Raw genomic sequence first — 12,652 nt, 5'->3', positions numbered from 1 at the left:
TGTGGACGGGATGAACAGAAACACATGTGTCACTGTCTGTGATTTAATGAGCACATAAAGTGCATCAGCAGATTCACTGTGACACTTCTCCACAGACTGAATGAAGAATCTGAATTAGTGTGCTGCAGTAAGAAGCTGTCACAACAATATCAGCACCTCATCTGTTCTGCTGAGGTTGACAGGAGGGATTACCGCCGTGAATGGAATTAAAGTTAAAGCTGTTCAGAAATTCTCTTTTAGTTAAACGATTACCGTCTAAATGCTTTATAGTGTTGGGTTGTTTCAAAGAACTTCGAGAAAGAGATGCGTTCCAAAGAACGACCTCTTTTGGTTGAACAAAATAAACTAAATCACTTCCTGAAAATATCCATTCATTTCTCAGCCAGTTGGGTAGTTTTGATTGGCTGAAGACACAGTTCTTCTTTCCTCAATTGACTGAAATACTAGTTTATATAAGTTATTAGCCAATAGCTCCAATGAGCTCCTTGAGGAGGGCAGGCTATTCATCTCGGAATCTTGGTTATCCTCCCTGTGACTGTGTCTCCCTGGAAATGAAATGACTTGAGCAGGTGAACAGAATGACTACGATCTCGTTCACTGAATGAAACTATAATCTTGCTCGCTGAATGACATGCATAACTGTTTCCTGACAGCCTCTTTGAGGTAAAACTAAATGGTGATAGCATATAGTGGTTAGCATTGCAGCGTCCTAACTAGCATGCTTCAGTTGGCGCAGATCCATAGTTATTTACTCCCTTCAACTGGCTAGGGACAGAAAAGGGACAAAGAGAAAGTGGGGGAAAGAGTGTGTGTGAGCGAAAGAGCGATGCCAAGTATTGTTTACTTGGCAACGCATTTCAAATGAAAACAAAACTAACATCAATGCTGCAAGGAAATAATAAAGTATCAGCTTATCAGCAACTAATACACGTCAAAGCATATGCTATTTTATAATGACTCCATCCATCATGCTCCATAATGCAGCCTTATATTGTACTGTATGAGTGGCTGACCTGGTGCAAACTAATCATGTAAGACCTTAATTGTCTCTGGGCCTTGCTGATTCTGCTGCATGCTGATTGGCTATTTCATAACACACATCTGTGTGTAGAGGTTAGAGCCCCTGAATGTCTGTGTGAGTTTTGGTGGACGGGCGAACTGTACGAACAGGACAGACGGACGGACAAAATCTCAGGCCTTCGGTGGAGACAATAAGCCATCCACACACATCACAACCCACACTAGGGCATTCACGAATAGTGATTTTTAGTATTCGAATTATTCGACCTATAAGTATTCGAATATTCGATTAATCGATTTGATTATAAAAAATAAAATAATAAGAAAATTATTATTATTATTATTATTATTATTTTTTTAATGGCATTGATGACTCGACTCAAGGAATGCGAGTTGACGTCACACCAGAGCTCACAGCTGCGTGTCTGCTGTAGAAAAGCCACAAAAAAAAAAATCGAAAAAAATCGAATAATCGAATAGTGGTTTGATAGTCGAATAGTCGGTTTGATATTCGAATATTCGACTATTCGGTGAATGCCCTAACCCACACTGTGCAGTGTGCACTATAGAACATCAGAGTCATTCATTACCATGAGTAAATCTGTAAGAACAAGATATGACAACACACACATCCACACAAAACATCCATGTTGGGTTTCTCAACATGGAGCATGGGGCCCAGGGATGGAGAGAGAAAGAGAAGCAAGCAAAGAAAGAGAGAGAGAGAGAAAGAGAGAGAGAGAGAGAGAGAGAGAGAGAGAGAGAGAGAGAGTCTAATCACTGTCAGTGCCTATGAATTATACACGAGTTGTAGTTCTACCACTGTCTGCACACTCCCCTGCTTTGTCACCATTAAATATTCACACAAACATCTTTGTAGGCCACTGTTAATTACTTGTCACAACAACAAGAGGTCTCAATCGGAAATTGCTAATGCCAACCACTATTAACGTGTGCCCCCACTCTTTCCATGTTCAAAACCTCCCTCAAAACCCACCTCTTCAGACTTGCACTCCCCACCTAATTCTAATCCCCCTGTTGGCCTTTTAATTTGTATGTTTTTGTTTGCTTAGTTTTTAGCTTTTTAACTAGTTATTCTCTAAATAAAGTAGTTTTTATTTGTTCTGTTTTTGTAAAGCGACTGAGTACAGAGAAAAGCGATAAACAAATTGGATTATTATTATTATTCATGTTTACGAGGCAAGCACGTGTTCATGTTTACGTATTCATGTTTACGAGGATAGCACAGAGACACTGGGCAGGAAAACAGTATGGGTCTGCTTTATAAATTACATCTTTACAACTGAGAAGAGTCAGACGGGGCTGCTGTGGCAGGTTGGATGTTATTTACAAAGTGAGGCTTAATAATTGTAAATGTTTGACTGTAGCATTTAGTTTTACACAGATGATATCCTCTAGTCAAATGATGTAAACACGTACTGTACAACCAAATGCTTATCTCAGAATGACCTGTACTGAATTTCACATAATTTAGCTGCTAATGAACACACACACACACACACACACACACACACACACACACACACACACACACACACACACACACACACACACACACACACACACACACACACACACACACACACACACACACACACACACACACACACACACACACACACACAATTGACAAGGTTCATATCTTATTGGGACTGACTGATGTATGGGAACTGGCAACGTGTCACTGAGGAAATAGGATTTCTCTCCTCACAGCACCCAACACATCCCCTTACCAAAACAAAGAACTACGTGAAGAGACAACAGTAATGTTGCCAAGAGAAGCTGTCATTTAAATCTATAATAGTAAGTCAAGTGGTGACATAAAAGAATGTTGGCTCCAGTATTCTATATTCTACGTTCACTCAGCTGGTCTGCCTAACAGGCCTGTTGGGCCATGCAATTGAATCACGCCTGTTAACATAAGAATATGTGTATTTTCTTATATTCACTGTGGCGTCTGTGGGATGTATACAGTATGTGTATGTACAGTTCTGTATATGTAATGTATACTGTACTATATCTTCAGAAAGTAACGCTACACCAACACAAGCTGTTGATGTGCGTCGCATTTGGATGGATGGGATGTATGTAAATGATGTCCAATTTGTTTGTGCAGTTCACATACCTCAGGCAATGTTCTCATAGATTTCACTTCCATTTTTTCTAATCAATTATACAGTGAGTTGTTCAAATAAAATTGTGGTTTGTGTGTGTGTGTGTGTGTGTGTGTGTGTGTGTGTGTGTGTGTGTGTGTGTGTGTGTGTGTGTGTGTGTGTGTGTGTGTGTGTGTGTGTGTGTGTGTGTGTGTGTGTGTGTGTGTTAAAAAGAAGAGGAAGTCCGCACACTGTTTGACGCTCCAGCGACCGCAATTTTATTAAAGTTTCATACAACGTTTCGACCCCTTCGGGTCTTCATCAGGTATGAGGAGTGCAGACATAGGCAGGTTAAAATAGGGAGCAAACAAATCAAGTCCCAGCTGTGTCGGGGATAATGGACACACCCCCCCCCCCCCATCTTAAGGGGAACCCCCCCCATCTTAAGGGGACAGGCTACAAACAGTATGAGTGGAGAAACAGAAAATCAGTTCATTTTTAGAAAGACAGTTCATTTTTAGAAAAATAGAAATTCAATTCATTCTTCGAAAAATAGAAAATCAATTCATTTTTAGAAAAATAGAAATTCAATTCATCTTTAGAAAAATAGAAATTTAGAAATTCATTCATTTTTGTGACATAATGTAATGACATAATGCAACACAAGTTTACAGTTTTAAGAGGCAAAGACAAGCCAATGGACTAATTATAGGCAGTACATACTGTAGGTGTTTTTGGGATCCCAAAAAAGACACATTAGGAATAGAGCAATAGTTTAGCAGCTCCAAATAGACATTACTCAAGGCCTAGATGCACAGATCAGATAAGTACACAAAAATGGTACCATAGGGAAGGCATAGACAAAAAGACAGTATAATAAAGAGAACGTATAATAAAGAGAAAAAGTTAAAAAACTAAACAAAAAAGCTATTACAGAAAAGGTTTAACGTCAAACTCCTCATTCAGCCCATGAGGGGCCATGGTATTTAATGTATATTTATAGAAGGATTCTCGTTGCAGTAATAATCGATTCTGATCACCTCCTCGAGGGGGTCTATCTACCTTCTCTATACCCCAGTAGCGTAGAGAGGCAATGCTGTGTCCCATTTTCTTGAAATGAGCCGCTACTGGGTTTCGTTCATCCCCACATCTAATGTTACTTCTGTGTTCGCTTATGCGGGTACGTAGGGCTCTACTGGTTTTGCCCACATATGCAAGTCCACAGGGACATTTTATCAGGTAAACAACAAAAGTTGTGGAACATGTGATCACTCCTTTTATAGGCAGCTGCTTCCCACTGTGAGGGTGAGTAAAAGATTGACACTTAGAGGTATAGCTACATTGAGTACAATTTGAACACTTATAGTTACCAGCAGAGATGTTTGATAAAAAGGTAGAGGGGGTGGTAGAGGGCGTGTAAGAGCGTATGAGTTGGTCCCTTAAGTTAGGGGAACGTTTGAAAACCAACTTCGGGGGCTCTTTAAAAACCACTTTTAATTTGGGATCAGTGTCAACAATGTGCCAATGTTTGTAGAGGATCTTTCTAAATTCAGCTCCCATAGGAGAATATCTAGTAATACATAGAGGATAAATGTTTTTTTGTTTAGAGCGTTTGGCTGGGTTCAGACACTCTTCCTGTGTGACAGATTCAAAACGCTTAGATGCAGTGTGAACCCATTCAGGTTTGTACCCTCGTGACAGAAAACGGTTTGTTAGGTCAGTTGCTTGTGTCTGATAACCTTCATCTGTGCTACAGATCCTTCTAGCCCTGTGGAACTGGCTAATGGGAAGGCTTCTAATGAGGTGACCAGGATGGAAACTGTCACCATGGAGTAAAGTGTTCCTGTCGGTGGGTTTCCGGTATAAATCTGTCTGTAGGGAACCTCCTTTCTTAGTTATTAGGACATCTAGAAAACTAATGTGGGAATCACTATGTTCAAGAGTGAACTTCAAGTGTTCAGTGCATGAATTTAAGTAATTATGGAAGAGGCCCAAGTTTTCAGACGTGCCATTCCACACAATAAATATGTCATCAATATATCTCTGATAACTAAGTATGTGGGAATAGTAGGGGTTCACCTCAGAATCCAGTACATAAGAGAGCTCAAAACAAACCCATATACAGGTTAGCATAATTGGGAGCCATGGTGCTGCCCATTGCTGTACCGTTGATTTGAAGATAGAAATCATTTTTGAATTTAAAATAGTTAGTAGTGAGCACAAGTTCTGTAAGCTCACTAATACAAGCAGTACTGGGTTTGTTAGAGGGATCTCTCTGTCTGAGAAAATAGTTCACAGCCTCAATACCACCACTGTGGGGAATGCTGGTATATAGGCTGGACACATCAAAAGTAGCTAGAATACAATCAGAGGGTACATCAATAGCTTTCAGTTTGTTGATAAAATCTATAGAGTCTTTAGTGTACGATGACAGAGTTACCACCCAAGGTTTTAATAAATGATCCACAAAAGTGGAGACGTTATTGGTGAGAGAGTGTGTGTGTGTTGTAACTGTCGCAGCTAAGCAGACACCGACTCATAGGAACACACGGCTTGCCCATACATAACTAAAAGTCTGCAAATACTTTGACTGCGCACATCCCCGGGTATGGACTAGTGTTTTTAATTTACGCTTCAGCTCTGGATGTTATACTAAAAGGTGTGACCCATAAAATCAGATCAGCTCACGGCACAGAGACGTTGCTCCCTCAGGGTGTTATACTCAAACGCAGCGACGGTGAGTTGAATGCGTCTTTTCTTAATAATATGTGTCAGATACGCAAGACGCAGGCCTATCAGCATCACTGCCCATACCAAAGAGAGTGAGCCACTCGTTCTATCCACTGTTTCCAGAGTGAGTTTCCCTAGACCTCCATTCAGAGTGGAGTGTGTGTGTGTGTGTGTGTGTGTGTGTGTGTGTGTGTGTGTGTGTGTGTGTGTGTGTGTGTGTGTGTGTGTGTGTGTGTGTGTGTGTGTGTGTGTGTGTGTGTGTGTGTGTGTGTGTGTGTGTGTGTGTGTGCACGCGTGCATGCACGCATGCATGTAGAGATAGTCGGGGAGGCAGGGGAATCCAGGGGAGGGGCCGTGGTAGATGGTGTAAACACAGCAGCCTACATGGATTGGGCTAATATCCAGTTTGTTCCCTCTCGCCTGAGCTCCACGGTGGCTGCAACGCAATTTCTTCCAATTGACCTCCCTGCCACCGGCACAATCACTCTCCACCGGGGACACGATGGTCCCAGAATACAGAGCAGTGGCTCCATGCTGGAGGAGCCTGCATAGGAAGGAGGTGGGGACTGGAACAAAACCAGGCGGAAATGAGATGAATTAGGGAGCACAAGGGAGGAGGCGTGGGGAGGTGAAAGAGTGAATTTATCCTTCACTGTAGTGGCAGTGACAAAGCACAAGTGTTAAACATCAGCTAAGGAGGAAATAAGAGGCATTACAGCAGCCCTGTTTGTTCCTCTGCTGTCCATCTTTTCAGTTTTAGTTGCTTTGGCCTGAATGGACGTATAATGAAACTGTGGAGCTAAAAGGCAACTAGTGAAGAAACACTTCAAAGAGATGAGCTCAGCTGAAAACTAACCTGTCTATGACGTATTCACACACAAAGCTGTTAACCATGACGATTACAGAGCTGCTATTTTTTACAGTATACACAGATTTGTAATTGATATGGCAATAACACAAACATTTGGGTATTTGCCCCCAGACCAAGAACGAGATTTATGAGTACAATAGCCCAGCCAAAGGCTAAAAGGCTTTATAACAGCAAAGGATTTCCAATAAAAGAGAGGTTGGAGTCCTCTTAAGAGCAGCACTCTCCAGTAATGGTATTAGTAGAGTCAGGAACACAGCCATCTAAACTCTTCATGTTGCAGAAACCGCTGAGAAGCATCTCAGCCTAAAGGACAATAAAGCTCTGCTGATGGAGCAAGAAAAGATCAAGAGCCTGCTCCTTGAGACTGAGCTTAACCTTTTGAACTCTCATGTTTTAATTCGCATACACACACGCGCACACGCACACTCAGAGTACACACAAAGGTGTGTTCACACCAGATGTGAAGATATTTGTTCGAGCGGCACGTTTACATAAAATGTCAATGCAAAGACGCGACTTTGCATCGAGCAGCGCAAACAAGGCGAACCGGGCAACGCGAATGAAGCATTTCGTCGCTTCGGCAGAAAAATCCCAACTGAGGAGAGGTTCGCCTCACCGTTCATGTCTCGACAGCCAATCAGCGTTGATGTTGTTCCGTAGGGTATGTTGTTACGCCACCCTGAAGACGGGAAAGTTGACTACTAGACACCTTGATGTATCCAGCTTCAGCTGACCGGGAACCAGCAACACAGGAAAGACAATACAGTGGCCAATACTGGCAGAGGCACAGGAACAGATTTTGCAGCTCATAAACGATATAGTAATACAGCAGGAATTATCTTCCATAGTAATGAGTGGGTGGCTCTTAAAAGAGCTGTTCGGGGTAACTCTGTTTTATGTGCCTGCAAATAAAACAAGTCCCCGAATTAGTATTTGAGTCAACAAACTGCGTTCTATTTAGTCAGACGGGACATCTTGGCGAGCGTGGAGGTCCTGCTCAGTCATCCCGGGCAGTACAGCTGCCGGCCGGGAAGGAGAAAAACACACGCTCTGTGTGTGTTTTTGACAGCTTGATTGTAAACAATCGATTTTTTTTTTTCATATCTGATTGAGTTTAATGGAAAACCAGACCCACTGCTCCTTACAAAAATTTCATTTATACCAAATATCTCAATATCGATACAATACGCAATATAACTATGGGTTCACACGTATTTTATATAAGTGTAGTAAAAGTGAAAACTTCTTCCACCAATCTTTAAAAAACTGCATATTACATGTCAATTTAGAATTACGCTCTTATTTTAAATTCCACCGACAGAAGTCAAATGTTACTTTATGACTTGATTGCTCTTATTTTGAATCCCCCAATCAAGGTTTACTTTCATCGCAATGTCTATAGGAATCTGGGCTGGCTGCACATTGCAGCAGTGTGCCCAACACTGAAAAGATTCAATAACAGATTTGTTTGACTTGTCAAATCTGGATAATTATTCTACTCAGAGCCGGTTCCAAAATGTGTGTGTGAATATGGTCAATGAGAGACAAGACAAGAATGGAGGGACGAGAGATAGAGGAGAGCAGATGGTTAATAATAAAGTACAGTATGTTACAATAATGAATTGATGACTCCCGGCCCACCTCTTATTCTCTCTCCATTCAACACAAAACTGCTGACTGAGCCATGACCCCCCCCCGCCCCCCCCCCGCCCCCCCACTCCTTTCCACCACCTGCCCACGGCAAAGCTCTGGGACCCCTTCCTCTCATTTCTTTAAATGTTAAATTAAATTATCACAATGCATCAGTGAGTTCATTTTTCCCCGCTGAAAATCACTGGGTAATCTGCTCTGCACATGAAAAGGACCTGAAGGTCACTCACATCTATGAGCTTATCAAACACTTCCTTTTTTCAAACACAGGGGAGAAAAGTCATTGATTTTTTTCCCCCTTCAATTCACGTCTCTCTCTCTCCCTCTCCCTCTCCCTCTCCCTCTCTCTCTCTCTCTCTCTCTCTCTCTCTCTCTCTCTCTCTCTCTCTTTCTAGTAGTGTGTCTGGTTCTCCATTAAACTGAGTGAGCCAAGTAAAGGGATGAGGAAGGCATTCCAAGCACGTGCGTACGTGCGTGCGTGCTTGTGTGTGCCTGAGTGCGTGTGTGCATTCGTTTAATGTGAGTCTGTCCCTCCTATGCATACTGTATGCTAAAGGGTAACCGTCGTCCATAAACCCAGTGCCATGCAGACTCATGGCTGCATCCCCCTGCCACACCCGGAGCTTTCTGGAGTGCACTGGGGAAAGCCGGCAGCTTCGCACTTCCTTCCATGGAGGAAGCACACATGGCTGCGGAAGCAGAAACCACCGCTGAGAATTGAGCTGCAGGAGTCAGAGTAGGGAGAGGCGAGGAGTGAGTGATGGAATTGAGAAGAGATTTAATTCAACTCTGAGGAGATGGGAGGCTTAATGTACGTATATAAATGCACCGTGGGGATAAGGGGGTGAGATGTAAGGTGGGTAGGGGGGTTGGATCACCATGCTGAGGAGCAGAGAAGAAGATATACGAGATCATTTGATATTTTACTAAGCTAGTATGATTGTATATACCCTAAAGTTAAAGACAGTATGGATGTTTGTTTGTTTGTTTCTACCAGGGTCAAAGGAAAATTAAGTGTGCTTTAATGCATGCATCCTGAAATATGAACCCACATGTTTACTTAAGATAGAAGCCCAAATGCTTACAGATGAAGAAATGTATATAAAAGTCTCAAGACCTGTGCTCCGAGGAGCACACTTTCATAGTTTTAAATATTATTATATAATTTGTGTTCCAATGCTTGCGCTTTGTTGTAATGTTTTGTTTGTCCAAGATGAAGGACTACAATGGATATAAGTCTCTGACTTTATGTTTTTATATCCTTGACGTTTCTTTCTGTGTATCTCTTTCTTTTAAACATAACGCCTAATAAATCAAATCAATCGATTTTCCTTGATTTTAATAGCAAAAACAAGTAACGCACGTTGCCGTGTCCAGAGCAGCCCATACTGTATATACCCTTCATCTCCATGGGCTTTCCCTCGCACCCCGTAAGGCCCACGTCTATGGAGTTCCATGCACACCCTGACAGACAGACACTGGAGTGTCAGATCTGGGGCACGCTATGACACTCTGGACAGGCGCTCAATCCACAGTCACACTGACAATGACACTTTGTTCAATGTCTGTCACACTCCACCAGGACGTGCAACGAACACAAAACTAAGACCGTCCGATCACAGTTCATGCCACGTGTTTATGAACGTGTGTGTGAGCACGCACACACATGTGTGTACACATACACGCACGTACTGTACAAACACACACACACACACACACAGTAGGCATGTAACTATTCACCCAACTCATGATATGTTAGAATCACAATACTAGGTTCATTATCATTTCATGATTTTTTAAACACAAAAAAAAATTCCAGACAAATGACCAAAAAAGATTTACGATAAATCGATACATGCCTAACACACACACACACACACACACACACACACACACACACACACACACACACACACATACACACACACACACACACACACACACACACACACAGACAGACAGACAGACAGACAGACAGACAGACAGACAGACAGACAGACAGACAGACAGACAGACAGACAGACAGACAGACAGACAGACAGACAGACAGACAGACAGACAGACACAAATGAATACTGTGATGAACTACTCAGCTGAAAGAAAACTGTGTCAGCTATTGCTCAGTGGAAGAGCAAGACAAAGACAAAAATAATGTCCGATGGAGAAGGAGTATGTAGCAGAGAATGCATGAGAGAGGCAGCATGTAAGATGCACTACGACATGAAGGGATATGAGGTACTGTGCAAGAAAGGAGGGAGGTTTCAAGAAGTGACAGAGGGAGAGGGTAAACAATTGGACGCAAAAAAAAAAGGAAGCGCAAGAGGTCGTTGGTCCATTTGGCATTCCGCTCGCTGTGCTGGGCATTGAGTCTCTTCCAGACACTCCAACTTTATATTCTAAAACCCTTTCACGGCATCCTCTTCTACTTCTCTCGCTGCTTTAGTATCTCTATTTTAAAGCCCCCCCCCCAACGCAGACACCACACTGCCAACCTCACTTCATTCGCTCGGTGTGACGGTCTGAATACCAGTGGTGGAAAAAGCACTAAATTGTTTTACTTGCAATATAGAATTACTGTTACAAGTAAAAGTCCAGAATAAAAAAAATACTTGGGTAAAAGTACAAAAGCATTGTTATCAAAATGTACTTAAAGTACCAAAAGTAGAATGTACTCGCAATGCAAAATGTCCCATTTCACAAGTTTTCATATATATAACATCTTTTCAAAAAGCAGATCTACAAGCTCACAATGTGTCGCATCGCGACACATTGTGAGCTTGTAGATCGGCTATTTTAAAAATGGCCAAAATGTATTTAGGGCTGAAGTGGTTAATGTATGTTTTATAATCAAATCAAAATCTACAAAGTAACTAGTAACTAGTTTTCATATAATTGTAGTGGAGTACAATATTTGCCTCTGAGATGTAGTGGAGTACTGAACATTGGAAATACTCCAGTAAAGTAAAAATACCTCAAAATTACTCAGTACTTGAGTAAATGCACTTAGTTACTTTCCACCACTGCTGAATATACGCACACGCACACGCACACACACACACACACACACACACACACACACACACACACACTGTCTGTTCTCTGACCTGCTTTCTTTTAAGAGCTTGGGTCGCTCGAGGCCACCGAGGGAACCCTTATAGGTTTAAATGTTTCCTCATACGGCAGAATGAACAACGGGGACGTTTTACATTCCCTGTGACTTTAATACTAATTGCTAGTCATCAGAAAACAAATAAACCGTCTTGTCTAGACGTTACCTTGCTTCCCTACAACAACCCCCGCGTTAACATCAGACGGAAAGGGAGCGCTGTACTGCCCTATTATTATTAGTAGGGGTGAGTTTAATTAGACAATGCTAATGAGTAACTAATTAAAAGCTTTCTGATCAAAACAAGCCAGTAATTGTACCTGGAGGAGAGTTGGATAATGAGCTGCACACTACAATCACAGGAAGACGAGCCAAACCAACAGAGACCTGCAGTAGATCCATTCTCTTAGTATTAAACCATTAAGACCGGGAACGCATCTGTGTCATTTTAAGATTTATTTGGCTATTCAAAAATAGCAGATATACAAGCTCGTAGCGCGGCACCGAGTGCCGCGCTACGAGCTTGTAGATCTGCTATTTATTTATTTTTATCGTGAAAATTTGTGCAAATCTATGAATATATTTTTTTTTTTAAGCGAACATTTGTAACTAAAATCTTTGGAACAAAATATTTGACAAATGCTGGCTTTTAAAAATACATATTCAAAGATTTGCCCACATTGTCACGATTGTTCAAAAATAGCAGATCTACAAGCTCATAGCGTGGCACTCGGTGGCGCGCTATGAGCTTGCAGATCTGCTATTTTTGATGAGCCAAATAAATCTTAAAATGACACAGATGCGTTCTCGGCCTTAATGGATTAATGACCACTCTCGTCTTTTCTCTTTGCCTGCGCTCCACTCCTTCCCTTTACCTCATTTCTCTCACCCTCTCTCTCTCTCTCTCCCTCTCTGAGACATGGAGGGGGATCAGCTAAAGGTTTGAGTTCAGGTCAGAGCGGACCTCTTGAGCAAAGGTAACGCCAGCCTGAGAGGAAAAACGCTTCTATTCCCTCCGACACCCGTGGTCTCACTATACTGTCTGACTTGGACTCTGAATGGTAATCAGCTTGGCGTTTGGACTGGCCTCCATTCTGTGGTCTTGGTCTTTCTGCTGACGCTAGAGAGAGCAAAGCGTCCATACACAGTGCAGCCTCTTTT

This window comes from Gymnoscopelus braueri, assembly GCF_963280865.1.
Source record: "Gymnoscopelus braueri genome assembly, chromosome: 12".
Taxonomy (NCBI): Eukaryota; Metazoa; Chordata; class Actinopteri; order Myctophiformes; family Myctophidae; genus Gymnoscopelus; species Gymnoscopelus braueri.
This window is presented reverse-complemented; position numbering follows the sequence as displayed.